Raw genomic sequence first — 18,513 nt, forward strand, 5'->3', positions numbered from 1 at the left:
ATCTTCCATAGGGACGAGAGAATGAGGTGGTGATAAAGCGAGGCTTTTGTAGCACAAGGGTTTTCTGCAGAAGCCCGATATCAGTCATGATGTGATATACCTTTTTGGTATTAGTGGAATTATGTTTCGATACTAAATGTCATTGGCAATACTGATCCATGTGGTTGATGTATGTAGTCGTGCCTACATACTCCCACTGGTCACTCAATTTGGACTTATATATTAAAGTCATTGAAGGACTTAATATTCTAAATCCAAAGGAAAATCGCAACATGTGTGTGTGAAACTTCTGGAGTAATTCTATGACTTGAAGTAGTCGGAGATAATTATGTGGTACAACCGACTGTGTGAGTTCTTCCATGATAAGGAAAACTCTAATATCAATGATTGTTGATGTGTAGTCATGGATGAATCCTTAATTGGATTTTACGTCACCTAATTGGTGTTAATGATCTTATCATCAATATCTTTATGCGAGACATTTGAGATACACACAATCATTTTAAGACGGAGATTTGGGTCAAGGCAAATCGTGCTTAAGTTTTTAACTTGAGCTTGTCCCCCCCCCCCCAGGAATAAATGTATATCCGTCTTCATATATTCCAAAATAATGAATAAGTTTAGTACGAATATATAATATCAGAGACACATATGATCATATTATACCTAATATGGGATACCAATCATTGGAAAGGTGGGAAGATGGTGAAGTGATAGATGGAGCTGAAATTCCATATCTACCATCGTAGCACTGAGATATCTTGCAAAATACGTCAGGCCTGGCATTATGTTTGTTGGCAATTTATTGAGAGTGCAATCCCCCGAAAGGTATAAGGTTTGTGTATGGATTATTATAAGATATATCCAAGGAACAAAACTCTTGATTAATTCTAGTATGAAAATCAAGATGGGGCCAATGTGTGTTATATGATAGTGGCTAATTATTTGATCCCAACAGTGCGATATCAAAGACTGGATTTACTGGAAGGGTATTCAGAAGGAAGTCTTCAGAATTTACTGGAAGGGTATTCAGAAGGAAGTCTTCAGAATAGACTCTAAATGAGTCCTTCCGATGATCATTCTGCAGAAATTATACTCCCTCCGTTCCTTTCTATAGTGTCTATAGATTTTTGGCATTTGTTTCAGAATATAAGGTTGTAGCTTAGCTTTTTTTCAGTTACCCCCTCCCCGTTCAACTCCCAAATCGTTCAGCTCCCAAATTTATTATGGTAAGTTAGGAAGATATGGATTTCCCAAATTTTACGTTGATCGCAAATCGTTTAGCTAGGGCTCTTGTGTAAAAATACTCTTGCGCTAATTTCTGTGCCAAAAAACAATAGGCACTATAGAATGGAACAGAGGGAGTATGAAACATCACCAGATGTGTATGAATTTGCAGAATGATTGGCCACATGTGAGTTCATGTGGAGATTCATTCGAATCACCTATCATTATCTGCCAAGATAATGTCACTTGTATTGCTTATGAGTTATATTTATCCTCATAAATTACAGAAATGTAAGAGGGTAATTTGTAAACAAAATATTGTGATATTCACAGTATCTCTACCAACAATTGTATTCCATAATTAAGTTTGTGGAATTGGTATGAGACAACCTTTAGGTTTGCAATGTTGAGGGGTAGTAAATCCCTAGTTATAACTCGTTCATGATCTTCCGATCACTGATATTGTACTCTTTTTCCCTTTATGAGTTTTCCCTAAGGTTTCTCATACAAGGTTCTTAACGAGACAATATAAATACAAGTGCAGATGTATGACACATGGTTTCTCCTTCATTTTTCCCACTGGGTTTTAAAGGAATTTTCGGTGGCATATCGTTATAATATTTCTCCTCAAATTTTCCCACTGGATTTTTTAGGAGGAGTTTTTGGATTGCAATATACAGATGACAAATTGATCAAGGGGGAGTGTTGTGAAATAAAACATGTGATCAATAGTATTGGGAGGGATGCCTCCCAGGAGATATCTGTTGGGGAAGAGATGTCTCCCCAACACACCCCTTCACCCTGTATATAAGTAAACTCTAATACTTTCATTAAGGCGTAATATTTCTTTAGTGGAATGCTACATTTTCACCGATAGCGAGATCAACGGATCAGTTACGCATGCATATGCTCAATGAGATGGATGTACTATCTTTGCGAGCGTATGTATCACCTCGTTCCAGGAAAAAACAGAATGGAAAAAACGTGTCTTCGCTCGCTCGCCCCCCTCCCCCCCCGCGGGCGACGGGCGAAAAACCCTAGCCCCCTTCCCTCAGCTCCTCCCCCCACCTCTCTCCTGCCTCCGCCGTCGGCGTGGCCGCCGGGCGTTGTCCGTGCGGTGCCGGCGGTGGCGGGGCCGCCTCTACCCGTCGTGCGGAGGGGCGCGCGGGCGGCTTCTCGATGGCGGCGGTAGATCTGGCGGCGTGGTATCCGCAGGTCGGCTGGGAGGTGACGCGGCGGCGCTGCCGTTGGCAGCGGGGCGGCGGGGTTGGCCGGATGGCTGGTGACGCTCGCTCTGCCCAGATCTGGGCCCATCTGGAAGCAGCGGAGGTGTGGTGGCAGGGTTGGCGACGGCGGCACACATCCGGCCAGTAGCAGCGTGGCGGCGAGTACTTGGACGGGCCAGTTCGGGCCTGACTTGGTCTCGCTACTACGTCCGGTCGACTACCGCCAGTTCGGGCGGTGGAGGTTGTTCCCTCCGGCGTGGTTGTGTTGCTGCTATCTCTGACCTTGCGCTCGCCTTATCTGTTTCTAGGCCTCGCGTTGGTGACCTTTGAGCGACGGCGACGATGGCTCAAGATCGTGGTGGCGTACGCTGGTGGACGACAGGGGGTGGAGCAGTTCGGATTGTTCGGGGTGGTGGCGGTGTGGGTCGGGAGAAATCCTTGTCGGCTTGTCCGACACCGACGCGGTGACGCCTGCGGGTGCCGTCTTTCCTTCCTGAAGGGTGTCGCGTGTACCTCCCCCCATCACTTCCACGTACCGGGGGAAACCCTAGGACTAGTCCGGGCATCAGCGGCGTCGTTTCCTTGTTGAAGGTGTTGCTTGGTATGCGGCGATTCAGACTGTTAGGAGCGTGGCGGTACTGTTCCGGAGGCGCGAGTTGTTTTCGTGTTCGTTGCTCAGCCGTAATCGGTATTTGTTTCTCTTATCTTTTTTTTCTTTTTGTTTGGGTTTGGTTGTGCTGCGTCCCAGCAAGCTTGTTGTATCTTGGTTGCTATATTAATATAGCGGGGAAAGCCTATTTTGAGGAGGAAAAAACAGAATTTGACGTGGCATAATCAGATAATTAAACGGCAACGGATGGTGGTTCTGGTGGTGCTGTGTGGATTTGTCAGTGCTGATGTTGCATTGATTAAGCTAAGATAAGAAGGCGTGCCGACATGGCTGACGGAGAGGTACGTACGTGGAGCAGCAGCATGGCGAGCTGGTGGTACGTGTCCTTCTGGCGAGCTGGTGAGACAGCGGCGAGCAAGTTGGTGTTGGTCCATGTAGCGCCCATCAACCTTTGGCATTTGGTGACGGGGACAGGAGGTTGCCGACTAGACGGATGGGAAATAATTAGTTGAGAAGAGAATGCACGCCGAAGCGGTAAACTACTCTCGTACTGGCACTCGAGGCTGATTAGCTAACCTGATCAGCTGTTAATTGTCACCGCATTCTACTGTACTCGGCCAGTAGACGTTGAACGTGCGTGCTGTGCTGCACCGAGGAAGAGAGCAGGTGGCGCCAGGAGCGTGGCAGTGACGCGCGGATAGACCACGACGCCCCAGCGCAGACCCATAAACAAAGCAGTGAGCATCCCCACTCGTTGGCGCTCCCCACGCTTAAATCCGGCGAAATTTTCGTCGGATTGGATGAAGATTTGGCGTGGGGAGCGCCGAAGTTCCAGCCATCCCCCGGCAGGAAACCCCCAACCTCGACCATTTGACATATTTTAAACAAATTTAACATAAAATTTAACAAGTTCGGCGACCAAAAGTACGAAAATTGCTGAAACAAATTCGGCGATCATCATGTGCTCGTCGTCTTGGGCGGCTGCTGCCATCTCTTCTTGCATAAGCTCGACGAACATCTGCTCCTCCTCTCCGTCCGAGTCCATGGCCGGCGAGGCAAATGGACGAACACCTGACGGGCGTGGTCGAGGCAACCCGAGCCGCGAGCGACGAGACGCCGGCCAAAGTCGGAGAACAGGCCGGCGGAAGGGCAGCCAGATAGACCGTCGTCGAAAGACGGCGGAATATAGGCAGGTGGGGAAGGGGGGCGGCGGAATCTGGACAACAAGCCGGCGGGGTGGTGCCGGCGTCGAGAGAGATACGAGGGGTGGGGGGGGGGGGATTTTGAGCGACGTGGCGGTGGGGTTCGTGCGTCGAGTCACCGACAGATCGGGCCCTTTCCCGCTTTTCACTCGTCCGGAGTCCCCGAGCGCGCCTCGGGGGGCCGGGGATGGCGTGGGCTCGCCGGATGGATGAAGGGCCAAATCCGGACGAAAACGAGAAACCGGGGGGCGCGACTGGGCCGAATTTTACCGTCTGGATGGAAAAAACGTCGCTCGGGAGTCTCGTCGGGGGACGAGTGGAGATGCTATGAGAAACCTGAGACGGTGACGTCTCGTGCGGGCTAGCTAGCGCACCGTCTTTTCCTCGCCCTGCGTCCGGGGCAAGAACTAGTACTGTACATGTGTTTTCTTCTCAGACAAAAGAATGGGATAAACTAATACACGTGTCGATACTCCCGAGTCTCAGCCTGGTCGGCGGGCACGCGCGCCGCATGCTACCCCTCTCTGCTGCCACTCTCGTTTAAATTTGAATAAATTCATTCAACCTGGTCGACCTGCAGCACTCACCGCTCTCTTGCTGCGTCTTCGCTGCCGACTACTCTTTTCACCCGGCCAGGTCTTATGTCCGTGACGCCTTCGGCTTGACTAACCAACCCTGCACATACAGGATTCAAATCTTTCTGCCGTTCGAACGGCTGTATCTTCCCTGAAAAGGACAGCCCGATTAGATTTCATTTGTGACCCTAAAAATACTTAACCCACAGATATCAGTGCTCTGAGTTAAGGGCCATGCACGCACGTGATCTTCTTTTACAGTTCGCAATAAATTATATACTCCTTTTCACTGAAGCTCAAAAGGCAAAAATGTATGCCACAGATGTACATGGGTGCAGGAGCGCCCATACTTAGATTCTTTTTTTCTCTCTTCTACTCCAAACAGTGTGCACAACTTACGCACAACACAACAAAAAAAGAACTATAGTTCGTGTTTGGTTCAAGATTTTGTAACATAGCTTAATTACGGTGGTAAGAGTTATTGCTAAAGTACATTTGGTTGGTTTTCCCCGCAGAAATAAGTACATTTGGTTCAACTTCCCGGTAATCAGGTTTCTGTAAATAGATTCCAACCCTCTACAAAAACGATACCGGTCACCCCTCCGCTGATCGCGTTACACGAGCTTCGTCTGAATCACCTCGTCTCCTCCACCGACCACCAAGTGCCGCCGCAAGCCGGGAGTGGTGCAGGACCATGGCCCGTCCCTCCACCTCCCCTATTACACCACATCGGCGGCACTTGATGGTACGCGTGGAGCGGCAATGCGAGGAGGAGTTGTGTCCATGGATCCCCAAACTAGAGCTAGCTGCTCCTTCACTCAATCCCTCGGTCCTCTTTCTGGCTGTCCTGGAGCCCTCCCTCCATATCTTTCCTTAATTAAGGTTACTAGTACAAATGCCCGTGCGTTGCCACGGGTCCTTCAATTTAATTTATCAATGCATATATGTAGTTCATAACTCACAATAAAAAATTCAAACAAATCAGGGATATCATAATGCACTACAACATAATAATACCGAACGCAATAACCACACCGCATCGGCATCGTCCTGGATTTCCTGATGCCACATCCTGATCTGCGTCTTGATGACCTTTGCTCCTCCTAAAAACAATTTTTAAAACTAACATAAAAATGGAAGCAGAGAGCACGAATTAATCCCACGGAAATTCACAATCTTCTTGATGCAGTTCTCGTCATTAGTCTGGACCCCGGTGGAACTAAACAACAACCGTGCATATGAGATGGTATTCAGACGCGTAACACCAGAACCAATGAGAAATGAGACAATATAATACTCTGTGAGAGTTCTCTCCACACACATAGGAGGAAGTTAGTCAGATGTCATGTGAATCAATAGCCAAAGGCGGCAGCGGCGTTGTAAAGAGCAAACCTATCTCGATCAATTTGTAACTTACTTTGGCTTTTCAATGAGCTAGCATGTCATGCATGGAGCAGAGAATAATTCAGTTATCCCAAAAACTTCATTATAAGTTGATCTTTGCCACTTCACATGTCATACTTGATCTGAAAAATGAGTCCATGAATACAAATAAATAACCAAAATAAATGTAAGTAAATCATCTAATACTTGCACAAAGTTTTAGTGCCTAAACATTTGACCTCCATCGACACAAGTCCATGTGAAGCAAGAAAATTTAGGAAATTGTAAAACTTTATGAGCCACATTAGCATCATTTAGTTGCAAACCTATTCCTTGACCAAGTTGCAAAGAAGAATTAAGTCACTTTTAATTGTGTATGTGCTATTGATTGCACACCAATATAGAAAGGAAACATTTAGTTCAAGAAGCATCTGCAGCTAAAAGGTTGTGCATGTATATCTATGATGTGAGCATTACCAGACATAAACATTTGCATTGTGCAGGGTAAAATGGCTAAGCCTAAATTGTTAGTCAGTTATTGCTAACATCACTCCAAGAGACATACACGAGGGACACAATTTGACAGAGTAAAAGGCAGCATAGTAGAACTTAAATAATACATTATGTGAATGAGACGGAGAGAATCAAATAGTGTTTTGCTCACCATAAGGAGTAAGAACACATACAAGTATAACCCAACTAAGAACTCTGCAATGACAGATTGGTGGTCTAAAAGAGTTGGGATGGTGGAACATATACTGAATATTTTCTGTTAGTAAAATTAGAACACCGCAGGACCTCTTAAAGGACGAAAATTTGGATTATTATTAGTATGCATGAAATGTCATTTTTCTAAAACAGGTTTAACAATTAAAACCAGTTCATTTTAACATGATGTTCATACTCACCAGCTTTCAGAAACTTATTTGCCAGTGCATATCTTATACTTGTTTGACAAGTGGTTGCTGAGAAAGAAGAGGACATAAAAATTCATGTTGAAACCATTTTCCGCAAGTGGTTTCTAACCAAAATAGAATATAAAACCAATCATTTTCCATGGCGTGTGCCTGTTTGAGGTAATACAATGCGTCACTCTAGGCCTATATTAAATGCAGCGTATTACCTTCATTTAGAGGCAGGATATAGGTTTGATATACACCATATACAAAGCTGAATACCATGAATAGAAGGACTACATAGAAGCGTACTCTTGCAGAGGAAAAAGGAACACAAATTAATGCTATACTTTGAGAAAAATCAATGAATGCCCAGTTTGCCATTATAAATTTTGATGAGTAACACGGGACCTCATTTCTTAAATTTTATCGGAAAAACTATGTCGTGGTATCGTCACGGCATATGCCATAGGGTGGCTAATCGAAGTGGTTCCTGGGGGATCTCACGGCGGTATCCGGATGCGGGTATGGGCACGAGCGACACGGCGACGTACCCAGGTTCGAGGCCCTCCGATGGAGGTAAAACCTCTACTCCTGCTATGAGTGTATATGATGATCACACGATACAATGGTGCTCCTAGAGCTGTGTCCAGCTGCTCCTGAGAGGCTAAGGGAGACGATGGTCTCTCTCACAGGGCAGCTCTGTAGGTGGGTGAAAGTAATAAATGATCGATCCCCTGCACGAGAGGGGGTAGTGCGGCTTATATAGGCACCGGCACTTTACATATAAGACCCTATAGTTTACTGGCCGGCTTGGCCGGCTCCGGCTTCCGCTCCTTCCCGAGGCGGTGACGTCAGGAGTGGTTGAGGCATCGTGGCCTGTCCCATCCGACTGCCACGGTCAGCGGTATGGAGAGGAGGTGTCCCTGTCTCCGTCAGCCACTGTAGCCAGTACGGATCGTCGTAAGCCCTGACGGCCTGTCCGGCGCGTGGCACTATTGCTCCACAGTGCCCCGCGCTTTACGGAAGATGGAGTCAGCGTGGACTTTGGGAACCCGGTTCCTTCCAGTGCAAGACTCGCCAGCCTCGAGTCGGTCTGAGGTACAAACCCCAGTCGGATATGGCTTGTAGAAGCCGGCCCAGCTACAGCATTGGTGGCCGCAGCCAGGCCGACTAGGACCTAGAGCCAACCGGCTTCCGGACCAGCCGGCCACGGCGCCAGCCGGCTGCTCCTCAGCCGGCCTTTGCCGCGAGCCGGCCGGTGGCCAGCCGGCTGCTCCACGTCCATTGCCCTATCCGGGGTCTTCCCCCCGACAAACTACACTAACGGGAGAAAGAAAAACTATGAGGTGCATATAGTTGCATGTACTGTCCATCTTAGTCTGAATTACAAAATCACATATGAAGTAGAAAACGATAAGGACCAACGTTGTTCAGGCGGCAACAAACTCAAGCAAGATGCGATATAATAATTTTCTTGTCATTTACTGATTTTCACCTACTTTCCGTTGAAGTTGCCAGTCTAGAGCTACTACAAAATATGGATGGCTGATAATGTTGCAAGAAAAACAATATGCGACCTCCGAGACCTTATGCATCACTCCCTCCGTTCTATATTAGTTGTCGCAATCTATTCACAAAACGTGTCTAGATACATCCAAATTAGCGACAACTAATATGGAACGGGGGAGTAGTTGTTAGTTTGTACCATTCCCGGCCTAAAGAATTAGGTTATAAAATTGACTGTACTCTCCTAGATGGAGATACAAAACAATGTAATATGGAATGTAGGTCTAACACATTTGCATAAGAAAAACTCCAGCCATGTCACTTGAAATATTTAGGAAAAACTGATAGTTCTAACACATGTGCCAGCGGTCCTGATGGTGGGAGTTAAGAAAAGAAATCATAGAAAAGTAGCACAGCGATTCAGAGGTAATCTTTGAGTTTGCCAAGGAAACTATCAGTTTTTCTAGCTTTGAGCCCGATGTTGCGCAACTTGTAGCAAAGCACATACCCTGTAAGTACACCATTAGCTGACACTTTGCAAGTACCATGGATCTTGTATTCCTGTCATGATCGGCAGTAATCAATAATTGATCGGCAGTAATCAATAATTGTGTATGTAAATTCCTATCATGATCGGCAGTAACCACATAATTTGGATTCACCTTCTCGAATGCTTCTTGAAGGGTGCAAAGAGGATCCTCAGTAGCACATTGCAATTCAACATTCTACCCTCCTTAATTTATTGCAACAAAAGCCTTCCCATTCTGCAATCATAAAGCAAATTAGTATTTTAGATTCGGCTGAACTATTGAGGTCACAAATGCCAAATGAGAAAATATGTATTTTTCATTGTTACCATACCTTCCGCTTGTAAAGTTATATGGATACAAAGGTAAACAAGGTATATATTATTAACTTACATGTTCTGCAAAATTGATATTCAAGGTTCTCTTCTCACATCTTTGTATACTGAATTATTTTAGAACAAAAGAGGAGGGCCAGAAGTAAACAAATAAGCATCTACTTTGAGACTATCAGCAAGCTGCACATCTAATCGTTGAGACTATCTTGATTAATCAGGTTATGAGCTAGCAGGAGCTTTCAGGCATTTATTAGTATATATTTGGTTATGCTTCATGGGCGGTGGACATGAACGAACAGAGAAAAACCATATGGAGTACTAATAATGTTTATATGCTTCATGTATGTACAACTAATTTGCTCTCATGGAACGAATCATTCATCAGCTAGCAGGTGAATTGTCTTAATTCAGAATAAATATATGGTTTGCACAATGCAAGAGAATATAATGTAATTATACTAATGATGACAAAATAAAAAGCACTGAACCTAAAAAGTAAAATAGAAGGTTGCTCTTTTCTGTTCAATAGAGCAGTTTAATTCAGGCAGTTCATGTCTTTCAAATTTTAAGTATAGATGCCTTGGTGATTCAAGGATGCTCACAGCTCAAAGCACATTAAGATACAAAACGAACAACAACAAAACTCGACATCTCCTTACACATGTCTGAAGCATGCTACATGTACCCTGATGGAGGCACCGATCTGCTTTCTATATGAGATGAAATAATAAAACTAAGGCATGCTACTCACAAAGATAAATGAATGTATAGTAATGTACCTGAGAATAAGTGATCCCGAAAAGTTATATATCATGCATCTCATTTTCATCACCTCTGTTGATCTCCATTTACATAAGAAAAAACTGATATTAAATATGCAATTTCGAGTGCTAGTAACCATAAGCTTATTCGCAAGAATTAGATCATCACAATAGGAGAATCTGGTTCCAAAATCAGTATTTTCAAATTGTAGATAGTAGAGCAACTATGATTTGTAGCCACCAATCCCTGTATAAGACAATGCATTGAAGTTACTATTCTAGATCACAAAAATGATGAGCTGAAATGAATTATGGAAAGCTGATGTATATCTGAACATGAGAACCTGAGAGGAACGTATTTCAAATATTCTTCTACCTATTCTGAAAACTGGGCTACAAACAAATGTCAAAATTTTGGTTTGAAGCACAAACAGGAGATTATCCCTTGTTGTAAATGTCTATCAAGTATACATCAAGGGGAAATGTCAGGATTGCTAACATTTCCTTACATCATGAACTACAGATTCTGAGCTACCTCACATTTGCGAAAACCACTTAAAAAATAGATATTATTATTGGATTTACCTCCAGCAGCTCCCACATGTCGGAATTAACTCATGTATGTTGGTAGTGTTAATTCCTGTCAGAAGAAGGATTAAACCAACATGAGTTCCTAGTGGGATATATTAGGGAAATACAAAATATGACTAATCGGTAGAACATATTGGCAAACTTCTACTGTTGAACATCCCATAAAACAGTAACTATGTTGCATCCTTTGTGGCTTTGGCTGCAGTCTGCAGAGTGATAAAATTATAGCAGGGTCCACACAGTAAATGTTTGATAGCCTGTCGAACATGAAAATAACAGATACGTACAGTCTTAAGTGATACGCAGGGATTAGCGAAAATTCAGCCCGAAGCCATACCCGAAGCCCGTCCTGGCCCGAAGGATGGCCAAGTATACTCGGCGCTGGATAAGTGAAAAAACGATAAGTTTCAAAACCATATGTACTACATACCCATGATTAACAACATAATTGGAACTTGAGAAAATGGTCGCGAGGCTGAAAGGCAATTTTCAAGTCATAGCGTACAGTGTTCAAGTCCTGTCTTGCCTAGTCCCTATTTTTGTAAGCTTTGACAACATTAAGTTAAGTTGTTAATCTAGCACCAATGTGCATGAATAAAAAAAGTATACCCTATCTAAATTTGCTGCTTCACACCAGGAACAGGACAAAGAACCAGGAATAGGATCATAGTGCAATTACTGGAAAAGGAAAAAAATAGAGAAGCTGGTGTTTATGTCTTGTTAAACCTGAGTCAGCATGATGAACACCTGAGCATTTCATTATTCACATCGTGGTTTATATTCTTGTTGAACATACAACATAAATTTGTGCCTGCAGCCTGTTTGGATTGTCCTCAAACACCTTATATGCATAGATACAAAACATCAACAGAAACAAAGATGAGAAATTGTGGGTAGGGGATGAGAGAGGGGAGGAGCTTATGAGTGCCCTTGCCTGGCTTGTAGTGGTCAAGAATGACATTGGCGTCCTCAAGCCAGAGGATGATGGAAAGGGGGCTTCAAGGAGACGATCTTCCACATCACCTCTTCTTACTGCTGCCTCTCTAGCTCCTCCGACTGCTCCTCCTTCCTATGTCGCCTCCTCTCTCTCCCCCGTTAGCCACCAGGAGGGAGCAGACTGCCGCCGCCGCCGTCCTCCTGCCTCCTCTCGTGAGGTGCCGCGACGGCCATCCATGTTCCTTGTGCAGAAGTGGAAGAGGGTTGAGAGGAGGAAGGAAGGAGGTAGCTCCTCTCCCGCATCAGCCGTCGGCGCTGAACCTGCTCCAGTGACCAATCTCTGCATCGACATGCCGTAGCTCGCGCGCTCCTCCAAGCCGCTGGCTTCCTGCGGTGTTGTGATGCGAGTTTGGAGAGGGAGGGCGCCGGACTGGACGCGGGGAGAGGAAAGGAACGAGGCGGAGGTTCTCTAGCTGTCTCTCGCGAGGAGTCTCGCCGGTAGAGGCCAGGGCATCGCAGGGAACAGTGAAAGCGGCCGAGGCGTCATAAGATCTCTGGCGGCCAGTGGGGAAGACAATACGAGGTCAAGAATTCACGGGAGCTCCGACGGCAAGTGGGGTGGTCTGAGACGGATTCATGGCGGTGGGGAGCTGGCAATCCCCGATCCAGCGTGGCAGCAGTGAGACTCCGCCGGCCTGCCCAGGTGTGCCTTCCAAGCCAACAGCCTGGCCGGAGAGTAGGAGGCATTCAGAGGGATAGGAAGAGCTCCACATGATTGGGAAGCGGGAGGAGGCGGAGGGTGGTCGGCGGCAGCAGCTACGCGGGGGGGGGGGGGGGGAGAATTTTGACTTCGGAGGCGAGGGTTTCGGGTGCTGGGTGCCTGGGTTCCTTTCCATTCTGACGATGTAGTTGGGCTTGGCCCAGTTGGACACGTGCGGGACGACGGAACGCTCAGCGAAGCGGGTTGACGACGAAGGGACGACCAAACTGGGGAGAAGGGGGAACAGGTTCATTCTTTTTAAGTAGTAGAGATTTCTTGGGATTTTATGGTGTTCATGATCCGCTAAAGAGTAGTGTTGCCTATTCATTTCCTTTTTACCGTTACCGCTCGCTAATTGATTCCAATACCATTTTACCTTTACACAACTGAACCAAACACGTCCTACTGGCTTCAAAAGCACGTACCCACACGGCCACACAGAGTTCTCTAAATAACAAATTAGTACAAATTAAATCACCGAATAGATATGATTAAGAAAAACTACGAAAGACCTAGAATTTGGTCCCGTATGCTGAAACTACGATCGTCCCATCAGCAACAAACCTTGGATTAGATCTTTTTGTCTTCTTCGATTAACTCTGGACCAACAACGTCTCCGCATTGAAAAATCCTTAGATCCCTTGGTGTCACATATTTTAAATGAGTAAAGATCAAGGCAAAATTATCCTATTATCGATCTCCATCAACCATCATAATTTGCATTTCTTGTGTTAAACTTGTGCATCGTTTTTTTTTTGGACATGCATTATTACTCTCAAAGGATTTTTGAAGATTTCTCTTGTCTACGGCCTTTTTTTTTTAAATCTCGTATCAATGCCGAGGATCTCTGAATTCCGGATTTTGTGAAACAAAGCATGATCAAGGTAGATGAGATCGTATTCGCCGATATAGCAACATAGGCCACCTACTTATACTAAAAACGAGTGATGTACATCTGACACTATATCGGCAATATCACTCTATATTTATGCAATATAGCCTACCAGATATCGAGTGTCTTAAACGTTGACGTAGAATCAATTTCCTCCTTTTTAATATTTTTTTTGTGATTACACAATGAGTATGCACATGACACAATGAATGTGGATTTTTGTAGCATGAGTTGCATATGGATTTAAAAAAATTGGAAACAACATTTAAAGTTAAGAAAAAGTGAAAAAAATAGATGAAGTTAATGTGGTGCTTTACCAATGTGCACAATTTCAAATCAATATTCGTTGAGGTTTTAAAATTTTGCACTGTTTCCTACAATGGATGTTGGATTTCGTCATTTTGCATAGCTCCGTATATAAGGTATTTTAAGTTCGAATTTTTTTAACATTGCTGAAGATAATAGGTTATAACTGACGACATGGGAACCAATCTGCAATTTTTTTTTCCAAGCCTGTTGAGTTGTGGTCATTGTTGTGAACTCTACAGTCTACAGGATAGAGTTATGTGGTGGCAACTACACCACGCCATGAAGTAATGGTTTTGTAATATAGAGTCATGTCGACCGTGTCCCAGCAAAATGGATTAAAGGAGTCCTCTTCGCAAAAAATAAGGTCCATGTGGTGATGATGATGAGCCCCATGAAAGCGAGACGCCTTCTACGCAAATACCCTTCTCTTCTGTTCCGAGTGGCTCCGTGCAGTGAGCTGCGGTCCCAGATATCCGCTGCCGCATCGTTCTCGGGGAGCTGCCATCGCTGTATCACTCGTTCAGTGGAGCATGGCGAAGGTGCATGACAAGCGAATTGCCAAGGCTCGAGTAGTGGTACATGTCTGATGTCTCGGCCCAAAATCGGACTGAACATGTCTGATGTCTCGGTCCAAAATCGGACTGAACATGTCAGCTCCGGTCACCTGTTCGATCACCCGAACAGTTTGATCAGCTCCGGTCACGTTTTGTCTGGCAAAACCATCAGTCGTTTAGCAGTGTGCTCGCCCTTGCCTTGTTTACATCGAGCTCTCCCTGCTCGCCCCTCTGTAGGCAGCCAGCTGAATTACATGTCCAGTCGGCAGGGACATCTCCTTCCGACCGCATCAACGCTATGCGTTTCAGTGTCCATGTCGACGCGTATCGCTCGTGCTCAAGACAGGGATGCTACACTAGTGGAAAACGGCTCTTTTGCACCGGTTCATTAGGGCCATATGCACGGATTGTGAACCGGTGCAAACAATCCGATGCAAAAGACCCCCCCTTTTGCACCGGTTCACTTACGAACCGGTGCTAAAGGGGTCACCACGTGGCCGGCTGTGGGGCGCTCGGCGGGGGAGCTTTTGCACCGATTCGTAATACGAACCGGTGCAAAAGGGTTGTGCCGCGGCAGCATTTTAGTGCCCTTCCCTGCCGCGGCAGACTCTGCCGCGACAGGGAATTGCACTAAAACTCTGCCGCGGCAGAGACTCTGCCCCATTCGAAACACGGTATATATTAATGCAGACAATTCAAATATATATATATAGGAAACCATTATATTACATATATCGATCAAAGTGACACACGTTCATGCATATATATATATATATATATATATATATATATATATTATATATATATATATATATATGTCTACATCAACTTTGATATTGGATGTCGGCCACATAGTGTTCTCCGTCTGAAGCTATGACTTGCTCAAGTAAGAATCCCGCCAGTTCTTCTTCAATTGCTCGTACACGCTCAGTTGCTAGAAGACCGTTCCGCAACCGTTCGATCTAATAATTTGAAGAAGGTACGGTGGTCAATATATATATATGTGTGTGTATGTGAATGAAACACAAGGTGATAAAATAAAGCCATGAATGTTGTTTACTTACATCAAGTTGTTCCAAAATGTCCCTCACATGGTGGGTATTCTGGCGGATGAACTCGCAAACGTAGAACCCGCATAAATTATTCCCGTCCTCTTGCCTCAAGCACTTTACGAGAACAAAGTTCAATCAAAATAATATATATATAATCAAGGATGATAATAATGGTATTGAAACTAGAATCAAAGAGATGCGCGGCCTAGCCAGTAGTACTTACAGGTACATGTTTTATTCGAAGTTCTTTATTCTTTAAACCCGGAGCTTTGTTGGTGAACCGTTTCCAAGCCTTCTGGAGGATATCAGCCATGTCCCCCCACGCCTCAAGGGGTTTACTCTTCGAGTCCATGACTTCTACTATCCCGGTGTCGGGTTCAATGACTAGCAGGATATAGTGAAACCTGCGGATACACACACATATATATATATATGCATAACTCATCAATTACACTTAACACATGGAGTAAGCGAAAAAGATTTAATGTGTGAAGACAGTAACACTCACGCGAAGTTGTAAGGAAATAGTATTGCCCTTTTGTATGAGTTTTTTCTTAAGACATATACCAAGTTATTCTCCGTGTCTTTGGGAGAGTTGTCGACAGTATACCCATTCACGGTATATGGGTCAACGAACCCAAGATCATAGATTTGCCCCTTGCGGCATTCGCGAATCTTCATTCTGCATAATACAGTGAGAGTATGGTTATATATGCATGCAATAATGGACGAGCCGCGGTAGAGACTTAATTACATAAATAATACTTACAGACAGTATGCACTCAGCAGAGATTTGTCGATGGCGTCTTGGTTGAATAACTGAAATAATTCACAAAATTCGATGTTCATCACGTCAGTTCGCCCGTAATGCTCATCTCTTATTGCCACCATGATCCAGTTCTGACCGTCCTTACATGCATCCAAGTACCAATTATGTAGTCTCCGCAGCTGTGTTGATAGATTACGTAACTTCGCAGCTCTGACAAGAGGTTCCCCGTACGTGTAATGGTATGCTAATTGGACATCGTCCGTATACATGAATTCGATGCGGCTTAAGTACTCAGGAATACTCATACCGGCCGCATCTGCCTCATCTTTGTATAGTTTTACCATCGTCGGATCAAGGCACGCTAGGACATCGGGATACACTTGGAGCGGGGGGCACGAGTTTTTCTGGGCTCCAAGCTGGGGAACTGGTTTCCCTTCTACCTTACTTTTTTCCCACCGCTCTCTTGCGAACATTTGACTTGCGAATAGACCGGTCATAGTTCGATGAAAGACTTGGCTCAGGTTGATGAAGGTTCTTCAACAGTTTCAACTTCTTTTCCAGAGATATAGTTGGCTCCGGCTCAAGCTGGGGCTTTTTCAGTTTCAACATTCGTTGCTTGTGCTGTTCAGCTACGATCTTGGCATTTTCCTCATCTGTATAGTCATAAGGTCTCTTGGGAGCAACCTTAGGCACTCTTGGGAGGGGCTCTTGTTTGCGTCTCGGTGATTTGTTACGACTCAGCTGTGTCGTAGCGGTCCGCCTAATTTTGCTCTTAGACATGGGCGGCGGAGAAGGCTCACGCGGCGGCGGAGATGGCTCACGCGGCGGCGGGGAAGCTCACGCGGCGGCGGAGATGGCTCACGCGCCGGCGGGGAAGGCTCACGCACTGGAGACGGCTGCATCGGTGGAGAATGCTGGCTCGGTGGAGACCTTGTTGGCGCCTTCCAACCCGGAATCACAATGAATTCCTTTCGCCATAGAACTGTAGTGTTCTTGGCTTCTCCCAGCTCTAGCAAATCCCCTTCACCGGCAGGGTGGTCAAGCCTCAGTGGCCCATACCCATCCATAACTTGATCCACCCCGGCAACAGCGTATCCAGGTGGAACCGGATTGAAGTGGTATCTTTGATCAGGTACTGGCGGTAAGACATAGCCGATCGCCGCCTTGAGCTTTAAGTACCCCATCGTTCGGAAATGTCCTAACACATCCAAATTTTCCTAACACATCCAAATTTTCCTAATTTTCCTAACACATTCAAATTTTCCTAACACATCCAAATTTTCCTAATTTTCCTAACACATCCAAATTTTCCTAACACATCCAAATTTTCCTAATTAAACTAACTAAAATGTCCTAAACTAACTAAAATTTTCCTAATTTTCCTAACACATCCAAATTTTCCTAAACTAACTAAAATTTTCCTAATTTTCCTAACACATCCAAATTTTCCTAACACATCAAATTTTCCAAACACATCCAAATTTTCCTAATTAAACTAACTAAAATGTCCTAAACTAACTAAAATGTCCTAAACTAACTAAAATTTGTAACTAAAATTTCCTAAAAACAAAAACAAAAAAAATTGGAGGCAGGGGGTGGCGCGCGCGCCTCACCTCGACTCTGTCGAGCGGCGGCGGGCGTGGCGGCGCGGGCGGGGCGTCGGAGGAGGAGGCGGCTGGCGGAGGTGGCCGGGCGGAGGCGCCGGACGGCGGGCGGAGGTGGCCGGCGCGGCGCGGCGCTGGCTGCGCGCGGACGAGGAGGAGGAGGCGGCGGCGCGCGTGGGCGGTGAGGGCGCGGGCGGAGGCGGCAGCGCGAGGCGAGCGGCGGCGCGGACGGCGGCGGCGCGCGCAGGCGGCGTGGGCGGCGGGCGGGGAAATTTTTTGGCAGAGTTTCCCCTCCAAACTGCTCCTCGCGCGAATGGAGAAGAAGGGTGGGCGCGCCCCAGTTTATACTGGGGACCTTTTGCACCGGTTCATGGCTGGAACCGGTGCAAAAGACCCTTTTGCACCGGTTCCAGCCACGAACCGGTGCAAAAGGTCCCCAGTTGGACTGAAATTTTTGCTGCTAGTTTGTTTATCTTCCCGCCTTTTTATCTGTTTCGCGCGGGTTTCCGCCACGAAGCCGCGCGGGATATGTTCCCGCCACGACGCCGCGCTAGACATTTTCCCGCCACGACGCCGCGCGGGATATGTTCCCGCCACGACGCCGCGTTGGACATTTTCCCGCCACGACGCCGCGCGGGATATGTTCCCGCCACGACGCCGCGCGGGACATTTTCCCGCCACGACGACGCGCGGGATATTTTCCCGCCACGACGCGCAGCGCGGAGATTTCCCGCCTAAACACCCTTTATAAATAGTACGCCCCCGTCTCTCCCATTTCACTCATCACCAAACCCT

General features: G+C 45.9%; 1 long non-coding RNA gene across 1 annotated transcript; it reads right to left on the reverse strand.

Moving 5' to 3' along the window:
* Positions 1-8,900: 8,900 nt before the first annotated feature.
* On the reverse strand, positions 8,901-9,369 carry LOC127330695 (uncharacterized). Its single transcript, XR_007869392.1, has 2 exons — positions 9,291-9,369; positions 8,901-9,189 (listed from the first exon to the last, which is right to left on the reverse strand). It is a non-coding gene; the product is annotated as an uncharacterized lncRNA (long non-coding RNA).
* Between the last annotated feature and the right edge of the window lie 9,144 nt (positions 9,370-18,513).

The sequence above is a fragment of the Lolium perenne genome, chromosome 2 (genome assembly GCF_019359855.2).
Source record: "Lolium perenne isolate Kyuss_39 chromosome 2, Kyuss_2.0, whole genome shotgun sequence".
Lineage (NCBI taxonomy): Eukaryota > Viridiplantae > Streptophyta > Magnoliopsida > Poales > Poaceae > Lolium > Lolium perenne.